Here is a 13,069-nt window from a genome sequence, read left to right on the forward strand (position 1 = left end):
ATTTTGGTAAGCCATAGATACTCTTTTGCAACTTACAAACTTTTTCATCTCCTATTAATTTTTCCTAACCAGGTGGAGGTAACATATAAACAGTTTCTTCAATATCACTATATAAATATGCAGTTTTAACATCAGAGAACTTAAAAAATAAATTTAATTTAGATGCAAGTGCCATTAACATTCTGAAAGATTCAATATTCACAACAGGTGAATAAGACTCGGAATAATCTTTATTTTTTATTTGATTAAAACCAGAGGCGGCGGTAGAGTCTTGCCGACGGGGGGGGGGCAAGAATCACAATTTCCCTAATTTGGTTAGAAAATAACTCATAATAATTAATTTTTACATTTAATTAAAGGAAATTTAGTAATTTTTAGCTTCTTTTTTTTATTGAGATACTGACCTTGCTTTCATTGATAAAAATTTACAAAGATATTTGCAAAAAAAAATGTTCTCAGTTATTGTTTTTTTTACTGACCTTTAAAAAATTGTCAAAATTTGAATCTATATTTTTACGAGATTCTTGAGATTTACTTGCACTAAGATCTAATTTTGGAAAAATTACAATTATATTTATTCTAGATTGTAGTATATAGATAGAAACACAGGCTGAGGTAGAATGCGGTGTCATTGTAAATTAAACAAATACATGTTCTCATCATGGAAGCTATTTAAAATGAATGTAGAAATTATGCTCAAAAAGTTTTATAAAAGAAATTTTTTAGAAATCCAGCATGATAAATAAAAAGGAATATTCAGTGTTTTCGCCAAAAACCGATTTTTTCACCCTCCTTTGTATAGTCTCCTACCTAAAATAATTTTTATAAGAATTGCAACAACGAGAGGGAATTCAAATATATTTCGAAATCAAGTCGAATAAGCGAGAGCATACAACAAAAATTTAATATAATTCGGACACGAACGATATAGAATGCTGAAAAGATACAATGATGTTTCTTAAGAAAGTTGGGGAAGATATTTTGTAAAGATATGTACAAACTTTACTATTTTATGTAAGATTGAAAAATGAACGTGTGAAAAATGAGCGGCTGAAGCATTAGGTTTCCCATGTATTATGTACTAGCCGCCTTTGGCGACCAGCCGGTTCGCCAATCTTAATGCTCGTTAAAATTTTAATAATTAAATATTTTATGTAATTCCTACTTTAATAGCTTCTTCATCAAATATTTTAAAGCTTCAAATTTTGATAGTCATGTAATTCACTCATAATAATATAAAGCCCTTCAGCCATAACATAATATGTATCTCTCTCATTTTCTGTTGTTCCGGTAGAATTTATGCTTAAAATTAAAATGGAAATGACGAAACTGCAATTAATATAATAATATTTTTTACTGAAACAAAGCATTTTTTTTTAATAATATGATTACTGATAATAGAGTCACTGAGCGTTTAAACTTTATGGGCACTAAAGAATATCTTTCTTAAGTTATGTAATATCTCAAGAATTTGTCAACAAAATTTTCTCAGATTCATCATGAACAGATCGATTCATTAACAATGTTTAATTTTAAATGCGTCAAACTTTAAGAAAATAAAATGAATCGTTTAAAATAATCGGTCGAAAACAGGTTTAAAAAACTACTTAAAAAACGATGTACTTAAAACTATAAGCATATACAAAAAAATATATAACTAACATAAATACAATTTAATTACAAAAGCATGCAACTAACCTAAAAATAATTTAAATAATTGAAAACAGGTTAAAAAAATCTACTTAAAAAACGATGTACTTAAAACTATAAGCATATACAAAAAATATATAACTAACATAAATACAATTTACTTACAAAAGCATGCAACTAACCTAAAAATAATTTAAATCGTCCTTTGATAACGGTTGTCATGACAACAATCAGAATGCGCATGCGTGAATTTTCTTCGCCAGCTCCGGTAACGCAAACGCATGAATTTTTCTACGCCAGTTGGGGTAATGCTATGCAGATTATACATTTTTAATTTCCTTTATTCTGTGTTATTTTAATTCAAAAGTACTTCAGAATGAATCTGAAACATGGATTAATTAACAATGTTTAATTTTAAATGCATAAAACATTAAGAAAATAAACAGAATCGTTTGAAATAATCCGCCGAAAAATATTAACCCTAGCCTCATTACTGTTGGGAGAAAAAAAACTTACTCATTTGGCGGAAAAGTTGGCGGTGGGGAAAATGGAAGATTTTTTGGCGGGAAAGTTAGTTTTTTAATTAATAATTAAAATTCTAATTAAAAATTCGAAAAAAGGAACCCCAGGTGCACATTCCGAACCTCCAAGGTATACATGTACCAAATTTGGTAGCTGTAGGTCAAACGGTCTGGCCTGTAGAGCGCCAACACACACACACACACACACACATTGAGCTTTATTATAAGTATAGATATGCTAAAAAAGCTATCAGACTTAAAAAGACAAAGCGTTTTATTAAAAAACATTTAGATCTAAAATATGAACTCGTCTATCTTCATTTTTAAGCACGTGTCTTGTGGTTAAGTACTTGTTTCCCTCGAAGCTATTGCAAGCTAATATTCCTCTAAAAAGATTATTTTTATCCTCTCAGTTGCATGCATTGGTTTTTCTTAACCACTTCGTATACAATGACGAGTCTGGATCGCGCATCGAATTACTAAATTTTTAATCTACAATTAAGTGAAAGTATTGAGTAATTTAAAATGCAAAAATCACTTGAAAGCTCATCAGTGCCTCAAATGACTTTATATTATTTTAGGAATTAAAATAATAATAATTGTCCTTAATAAGATGTACCAATTAAGTAAATTCGTATGTCAAGGTATTAATATATCATATATGAATATTCTACGAATAAATATTTTAATCGAGCCATTATCGTTTTATCAAGATATCTTTATCTAAAGTCTATTAAAAATTTAGAAGCACTAGAAATTATATAGATTTTACTGTAAAGAGTATTTATAAAAAAATGAAAAAGAAGTCTTTTAAAAATACTTTTTTCGATTACATAGTTATAATACTGAATGCAGAATCTTAAGAATTTAGGTAGTAATTTATTTAACAAATTTAGTACATACTTGGATAAGCTCTTAGCGTAGCTAAAAAGCTACTATAACATATATATTTATTTTTTGTCGTCATTTTCAGTCGGTAATATTTCTTTAATAATTGTAGCCAGTAAATTAGATTGCATAAAAAAGATATTTCACTTTTAAATAATTTACTATAATACAATGTATTTATTCCAGTAATTTAAAATGAATTCACATAACCTAGCTATAGCAACCTAACTCTTCTTAGCATGCATAAAACACAAGAGTATCGAGAGAAAAGAGTGTTTATTAAGTTTAGTTTAACCATAAACTAGATTTAAATCAGAGAATTCTCAGTGAAGTAAAATAATATAAATTTACCAATTCATCACCGAAGAAATAACAATTAGATAAAAAAAATGATCCATTTTATAATCTAAAATCTCGTAAAATGATTCATTGAATTCCGAATTAGGGAAAATTGTCGCCCTATTCATGTTTATAATGGCACTTGCCATGGACAAGCTCGCTGACGAAGTCAGCGATTTTAAGCCAAGGGAGCGTCTCTTGTTTTAGTAGCGCTAACTAGAGCCAAGAGTATGTCTCAGCTACTCACACATCACATTCGCTTGCACAGCCCCTTTTTAGAGGGGGGCACATTCACACATCTCACAGGTAGAACACATGAAGAACAACCATGCCCGATCCGGGACTCGAACCCAGAACACCCAGAAGACGCGCTACCCCTATGCCAGGATGCCGGCCCTATATCTTATGAAATATAAAAGTATTTTTCCCTGATAATTCCACTTGCAAATAATCGAAGTACTAGATAAAAAAAAAAATTCTCATGACTTATGATAACATCTTAGTTGAAAGACAAATATAAATCGGCAAAAATGTGACTTCTTACTCACGTGACACGTTGTCGGTTATTCTGCCAAAAGTAATGCAAATTATTAGCCGAATGAACATTTATATAAGATGTCTGAAAATTAGCGAACTTCCATCGTATTCAGTTCATAGTCGGCAAAATGAGATAACTTATTCACCCTGTCGGATATACTGCCAAAAGTAATGCTAATTAGAAGCTTGATGAACGACATTTCAATCAAAAGCCTGCAAACCTGTGAATTTAACTTCTACATCTATCAAATTGCGTTCATAGTCAGGCGATCAAAAATCGTCCGCAAAATGCGGTATCTTATTGACCTGCCACCCTACTGATTATTTTACTAAACGTAATCAAATCGGTTTAACAGCTACTTAATTGTTTACAACATATTAATTTTAAGAGGGTTTTCAAATTTTCATATTCGAGAAAGTGTGCTTTTCCACAACCATTTTGAATAGGGTTTATACAAAAACCGGTTTTCAAATTCGATATTTCTAAAAAAAAACCGGTTTTAGCCGGTTTTTGAATTTTTGTCAAAAAAAAAAAATTGTATAGGGAAAAATATTTTATTTTTCTCTATTCTATTTTTTATTTTATTTTAATTTCTATAAAATAACAAAAAACGAAATCAATATCAAAGTCAAAATATAAAAAACAAAATTAAAGATTACATATACATATTACTTACACAAAATAACGAAAACTCAAACAAAAATTTCAAATAATATTTATATTATTTTCACGAATTTTAATTTCTCCTAAGAAAATATGATTTTAAAAAACATAAAATATCCACTGAAAGGTGGCTAAGTCTCATTCTTATTTTGGGCACAATATTGCCTGAAATTGAAAATACTCGTTCACTAGTTACTGAATTCGGCATCAAATTACAAATCTAAGTTTTTTGTTCTTTTATTCGTTTGTTCAAATAATGAAAATTCAGCTTTCAGTGTCTTTGGATTTGTAAGTTTTTCTTCAGTCTTCAAGAAATTAAACAATTATATCCGACAATTATTTTATGAACTGCTTTCAAATGATTATGTAGATTGCTCGTAGATGATCCTTTGCAGCTAAACATTTTATTACAATGATTTCAAATTGTCTTGTCTATGCCATACTTTTTGAAATTATCCCAAACTTCCGACTAACTTCCCAAATTTTATCTAAAAATGAAATTAAAGTTATTGAATAAATATTTTCGACTTTTATTTTACAATTTTATTATTAACTATTAATATTAATGCAATTTAAAATAATCTAATCTGTACATTTACTAGGAATTTTTTAAAAAAATAAACACTTCTTAATATAATTCCGATGATTCTAATCTAAAGACATAATTTATGCTAAAACGTTGCTAAAGAAAATATGGAATATTTTAACACCCTGTATTTTATTTAAAATTCCAATTTTAATTTAATTGAATATTTCGTATTGATATGGCTAGTTCAAGTGGTGTAGTAAAAAAGCTTTCAGGAGTGGTACGAAGAAAATTTTATATGATATTATTAAATACTATGATCAGGAAGTAGAAAACGAGGAATTATTTATTCCTTTCACACGTTCTTCGAAACGAGCCAGTCAAATTGCTGACGTTTCTATTAGCACCGACTTCATACCGATAGACAAAACATCCGACCAGAAGCAAGAGATGAACTTTATCAAACTTTTGTTTCACCTAGAAAAAAAAAAGTGAAAAGGGATCTTCATGAAAAACATAAATTGACGAATTCGAGGTGCAGTGCACAAGCACTGGCCAACGCAACTTGTAACGTTGAAAAAATGTGTTTGCAGCCCGTTGCATAGAATGAATAGCAAATCAAATCAGTTCAAAATTAAATTTTACATAATAATATGAATTCTTAAAACCGGTTTTCTTAATTTAAAAACCGGTTCTCGAATGTGATAAATTTACTTTAAAAAACCGGTTTTTTAAAACCGGGTTTGAAAACCGTCAAACCCTAATTTTGAAGTAGTGAAAAATTTTGCCGACGAAACTCAATCTCTCGCCGACGGGGGGCCAGGCGGTTGCCGACAGGGGGACAATTGCCCTCCTGCTAACGCCGCCTCTGATTAAAACCTGCTGCTACAAGTCTCGATTTATATTTTGTTTCACCAGAGTTATCTTGTTTTAAAGAATATACCCATTTGATTTTTATTAATTTTGTTTTTGCAGGCTTATTTACTATTTTCCAAACTTCGTGTTTATTTAACAAATGCAATTCATTTTTCATTGCTCTTTCCCAGTTCTTCCAATCAACAGTATTTACTATTTCCCTAAGTATGTATTCGGAATGTTATAAACTACATCATTAGCTGACATTTGTTTGGATTTGAGCCTTTCCGAACGTCTGACTGGAATCTGATTTACGATATTATTACTACTTGATTCAACATTTGGTGTTTCGTTTTTATCCCCCATAGCGGCGTCTGTTTAACTCGAAGTTCTACTATGGTATAGAATTGATGAATCACTAATCTCATCCTTTACTGATTCGTCAGGAATTTCTAAACTAGATATTTCACTTTTGTTTTTTGATTTATCTTACATACCGTTGGAGACGTTTCAAGCAGTGGATTAATATCCCAAGTCTGGTTTGGTTTGGTTAAATTAACGTCCCGTTTGAAGCAACACTAAAGCTATTTTGGAATGGACCTCGTAATTTTGAACTACGGTCAGATGACGCAACGACACCTGAGCTGCCTGACGGATACAGCATTATTTATAAATTGTTTACAGTTTAACTCAGTTAATAAGTTTACAGACCAAATAATGTCTTTACATATTTCAGAAATAGTAAATAACTCAGCTTCACATGTTGACAGACTGACACTTTTTTGTTTATGACATTTCCATGAAAATAATGAATTACCTAATTTAATTACACCACCAGAAAATGATTTGCCATTTTCTGCATTCCCCCAACTAGCATCAGAACTTGCATTAAGAAAACCAAACTTACTGTCATAAAACAATTCTTTATCTTTTGAACCCATTAAATATCTTAGTACTCTTTTAACCAAATTATAGTGCCTTTTTTCTGGTTTATGATTAAAGTTCATTTGTGGAAGGAAAACTCTTATCTTCTTCTTTTACAATTGGAATTTTAACACTTTTACATTTTTCTAGATTATGTTTAACCAATAAGGATTCAATATATTCAGATTGACACAGACTAATGCCGTTTTCATGTTTGACAATTTCTATACCTAAAAATTTACCAGTTTTGTTCTCATGTAATTCAAATATGCGTTTGATGCTATTTGCAATCTCTTGATACATTTCATCATTATTAGAAAATTGCTAAATCATCTACATACGTACATAATATAAAAATATTTTTACCAACAGTTTTAATGAACACACAATTGTCAGAGGCCAGTTGTATCAATCCTAATTTTTCTAATTCACCTTTTATAGTCATATACCAGTTTCTACCAGATTTTGGTAAGCCATAGATACTCTTTTGCAACTTACAAACTTTTTCATCTCCTATTAATTTTTCCTAACCAGGTGGAGGTAACATATAAACAGTTTCTTCAATATCACTATATAAATATGCAGTTTTAACATCAGAGAACTTAAAAAATAAATTTAATTTAGATGCAAGTGCCATTAACATTCTGAAAGATTCAATATTCACAACAGGTGAATAAGACTCGGAATAATCTTTATTTTTTATTTGATTAAAACCAGAGGCGGCGGTAGAGTCTTGCCGACGGGGGGGGGCAAGAATCACAATTTCCCTAATTTGGTTAGAAAATAACTCATAATAATTAATTTTTACATTTAATTAAAGGAAATTTAGTAATTTTTAGCTTCTTTTTTTTTTATTGAGATACTGACCTTTCTTCCATTGATAAAAATTTACAAAGATATTTGCAAAAAAAAAATGTTCTCAGTTATTGTTTTTTTTACTGACCTTTAAAAAATTGTCAAAATTTGAATCTATATTTCGAAAAACGGTGACTTCTAGAATCGAAGTTATCGATAAAAATTTGACATCACAATTCGAGTCAAAGATTGACCAGTTTAAATTTTGCACCATAGCTATGGATGAAGGCACAGATATAAATGATACTGCTCAATTAGTATTATTTATAAGAGGTGTTGATGAAAACTTTGAAATTGCCGAGGAACTGGCGTGCAGGCGTTCTTAAAAGGGAACTACAAAGGGATGTCATATATTTCGTGAATTTCAGGAAGGGCTTTTAACTTTGAAAATGTCTATAACAAACATATGTAATATTACGACCGATGGAGTACCAAATATGACAGAAAAAATCTGGATTTCTTGGACTCTTTAATCAAAACTTTCCCGGGAACAATGTTGTTTTTCTTAATTGTATTATACATCAAGATTCTCTATGTAAATCTGCATTAAATATGAAACCCGTGCTTGATGCAGTCATAAAACTTGTAAATATTATTCAATCTCGTGAGCTTACTCACAAGAAATTTCGAAATTTTCATCAGTATGTGCAGTCTTAATATTCTGATGTACTTTATTGCATGAAAGTAAGATGACTTAATACAGGATGTGTTTTCGAGCAAGTTTGGCAGCTGAAAGACGACATTGTTTCGTTCCTTCATGAGAAACAGTGTTCTGCGGAGTGCGAAATGTTAGAAGATACAGAATGGCTTTCGGACTTTGCATTTTCATAGATCTTCTTTGTCGTATGAGCAACTTGAATGTCAAGATGCAAGAGAAAAATCAATTTATCGACGATAGCCGGGCCTATTTCAAAGCTTTTAAACTAAAACTTAATCTGTTTGCTGGGCAGCTAGCTAAGAACGATTTGACACATTTCCCAAGGTTAAATTCAATACCCTCAGTAAATAAAGAGAAGCTTAAGAATTATGAAGATGGCTTGAAAAAATTGCATTTTGAGTTCGAACGCAGATTTCAAGATTTCAGTGCCATTCAAACAAAATTGGATCTTTTTGCCATGCCTTTCAACGTAAATTGTGAAGCAGTGAGGTAGATTTGCAGCTTGAATTAAGTGAGTTGCAATCTAACAATCATTTCAAGCAGTTGTTTCTAAATATACAAAAGTTAGAGTTTTACAAATCATTATCGAAAGTAAGTTTCCAAAATTTAATATCTCAAGCCCAGAAATCAGTGCTATGTTTGCTTCATCTTATATAAGTGAACAAGTGTTTTCAGTTATGAACCTTAGAAAGAATTATTTTAGAAGTAGACTGACAGATGAGCATTTAGCCTCGTTCAGTACATCTCACTTCGAACCTCAATATAAGTAACTTTTAAAAATGAAATCGCAATTTCATTCATTTCATTAACACATATTAAAACTGTAATACTTTTATATTGTTAAATTAAAATTTTAGAATCTAAAATTTATTGAAATTTTTGAAAAATTTATCTTTGACCGCCAAACTTTTTTTTTTTTTTTTTTTTTTTTTTTTTGATTTTTGATTTTTGGGCCACGATCGAAAAACGTTTGCCCATCCCTGATCTAGCCCTTTCTAAAAGAATACGGTTCGCTCTTTCAGCTTTACCGTTACTTTCACTATTGTATGGAACAGTTTTTTCATGAAATATTCCTGAATTAGCAAGAGAAGTATATCAAGATTTTACAAATTCTAAGCCACTGTCAGTTCTTAATTTTTTAATTATTTTATCAGTTAAATTTTCCTATTTGGCTTTAAATTGCGAAAATATATGAAACACTTCATTTTTATTTTTTAAGAAATAAGTAAAATACATGCCAGAAAAATCATCCACCAATATCATGAAATATTTTAGAAAAATCATCCACCAAATGATTTAGGTTGAATAGGACCACACAGATCAGCATGAATCAACTCAAGAATTTCAGAACTTTGATTTATGTCAATATTAGGATGAGTTTTTCTGGTTATCTTATTTATATCACAAGTTTCATATCTAAAATCATTTATATCATTAATATCAATATAATCTTTCATTTTAAGCATATACTTAGGATTTAAATGACATAATCTGTAATGCCAAACTCATAATTACTAGTGGATTGCTTAGAAAAATAACATTCTAAATTATTCAATGGTTCTAAATATAATTCTAATCTATTGTTATTTTTAAATGCTTTAGTAACTAAATTATTATCTTTATCAAAAATCAACGCACAGTTATTATTCGATTTAATTTTACAACCCTTATCCATCAAACAAGTTACTGGGAATAAATTATATCTTAGTTCAGGAACATAGCTAACATTAGTAATTGTTAAACTTTTAGGATTATTACTTACAGTTTTTGTTTTAACTGTTCCGACTCCCTCACACAAAATTTTAGAGTCTTTACCTGCTAAATAAATATCCCTTGTTTCAGGGATTATTTCTTCAAACCACATACTGTCTTTGGCCATATGACAAGAAACTCCACTGTCCAGCAACCATATTTTATCACTTAGGCTTCCTTCTTGATGAGAAGTAGTAAACACTTTATTACTAACATTTCATTGTTTTGTTGACTGGTTGGCACGGTGTTGTGTATTTCGCCTTTGATTATTTTCATTACATGGAGTACTTCGACTAGTATTTTTATTCCTGTAAAAACAGTCCTTGGCGATATGATTTGGATGTCTGAAGATGTAACAGAGCCTTACATCAGAACTTTTATTTTTTCTAGAATAAAGCACTTCCGCGAGGGCGAGTACTCGTCGGCGAATAACAGGTAATTTCTTCTTCACGTAAAATTTCTAATATTTCGTCCATTGACTTGTCACGTTGGGTATTGAAAATTTCTCGTACTTTAGAGTATTTTCCTTTCAGTCTGCGCACTCTATAGTAAACGAGCTCCCTAGGTGTGACATCCAGTCCTAAAGAATGATTCTTCGTAGCAATTCCTCTTGCTCTGACAACATAATCGTTTGCCGATTCATTACTTTTCATTTGAAGATTTTTCAATTTATTGGCGGCATCTATTTTGCGGTCTTCTGCTTTACCCGTGGATGTTGACTTTATTTTATCCCAAAGAATTTTTGTATTTTCCTCTGCTGCGAACTGTACGGCCTGTTCGTCTGACAATGATAACTTAATATAAGCAACGGCGTCAGAATTTTTCTGGTTCCATTTTGCTGCATCTTTCTCACTTAGATTATTTCAGCGTTTCTCAACCTTTCTGTATTCGCGGCCCAGTTTTCAATCATAATTTTCATCGCCCCCCTCCCCCGATTACAATAAAATGAATACAACAGTAATGTATATTGAGTATTTTGAATTCTATTTTTAAATTATTTTTAATTAACTGCCAACACAAGAGTAAAAGCGAGCCAACGTTGGCGAAAAACCATATCTGGCATTTTGCGAAGTGGGCGGTGAATAGATGAAACGTTTGAAAGCGGGGAAAATTTAAATATTGTATTTGAAATGAAACCCAAACAGTGAGATAACGTTAAAAGAATATGAAAGTAGAAAAATTCGTTAATAAAAATTAACCTAGACGGGGTGAACTAAAATTTGAAACTTTGAATACATTTTTTTCGAATAATAAAAGAAATAAAACAGAAGCCTGAAAGAAATAAGAATATTTGTGGAAGGGAATATCTTTTATTTCAGAAGCCTGAAATAAAAGAGAAAGAAATAAGTAATATTTGTGGAAGGGAATCCACACGACCGATGCCGTCTTGAGTATGCATAGAGCAAATGTTTTCTCATAAGAAGGAACGATAATGCAGATTTCAATTCCAGCTAGTCTCATTCGAGTCGATCTTTCTATCGCTATTTAATCTATATTCGTGAATGTGTATGTTATGTATGTTTTCGTGTTAATTACAATTCGCCAAATTAAATATTCAGGGCAGCAGATTTATGCCGACTCATGGATAAATTTTTAAGCGAAAGTAAGCGAGCATTAGACGATAGAACAAGCATCAACAAATACACAGACGAGCGTGGTTCCGAAAATGAAATTAAAAAAAATATTCACAAGAATACTTAAATTTCGCGTATACCAGTACTGAAGTAAAAGAAGAAAAAAGGCTCCCGTATATCATTTGCTAAAAATGTTGGCTACAGAAAGCATGAAACCTAATAAACTTAAACGACATTTGGAAACGCTTCATAGTGAGTACGTCAACAAACCCAGATAATTCTTCAAATTAAAATTAAATTCCAGTCCTATGTCCGGAAGATTCCAAGGTATACAAGCACTTGGAAAACAGAAATCGCCTCAGTGCATCTGGACACATTGCATGATCCACAGAGAAGCTTTGGTTTCGAAAGAAATGAGTCCTGGTCTGAATATTGTGTGAACTACGGTTGTAACCGTAGTAAATTAAATAAAAATGAGACCTCTGAAATCGAGAATCTTTTCCGCACTTTGTAAAGACATGAGAATTACTATTTTATTGCTAGGCAAGATAGTTATCATGTGGGAAATTTTTGCAATGTGTTTATGAATTAAGAGAAGAAATCGCCATTTTTCTCGAAGAAGAAAACAGACCGGAGGCCGAGAATTTTCGCGATGGTTTATTTTGTGATGAAGTTGAGCTACTTGGTCGTCACATTCGAGAAATTAAATAACTTGAATCTTCAACTCCAAGGTGCAAATATACATATGTTGAATACGAGTGATAAAGTCAATGCTTTTTGTAGAAAATTAGAATTGGGAAGCAGAAATTTAAAGCAAAAAAACCTAACAATGTATGCAAATGTGAATGATTGTTCTAAAACTAACAAGGCTGAAGAAGAAAATGTAAAAGTTGTTTTTGTAACCATTGAAAATCATTTAGCCATGCTGGCAAAGAATTTTAAAAAGTATTTTCTTGCTGACGACAAACTGATAGCAAGTTACAAGTGGGTTTTGGATCTGTTTCATAAAACTCCCGAAGAACTAAATCATTTAGCCATGCTGGTAAAGAATTTTAAAAAGTATTTTTTTGCTGACGACAAACTGATAGCAAGTTACAAGTGGGTTTTGGATCTGTTTCATAAAACTCCCGAAGAACTCTCAATTGATGAGGGAAAAAAATACATAGACTTCACGACAAGTGGCAAAACTAAAAGACAATTGAGTAATAAATCACTATTTGAATTTTGGACAGGAGTAGAGGATGATTTTTCTGCACTAAAAACAAGGGCATTTCGCATTGTATTAACATTTTCAAAGTCCTACCTTTGTGAAACTCGATTTTCTAC

The sequence above is a fragment of the Argiope bruennichi genome, chromosome 11, assembly GCF_947563725.1.
Source record: "Argiope bruennichi chromosome 11, qqArgBrue1.1, whole genome shotgun sequence".
In the NCBI taxonomy this organism is placed as follows: Eukaryota; Metazoa; Arthropoda; class Arachnida; order Araneae; family Araneidae; genus Argiope; species Argiope bruennichi.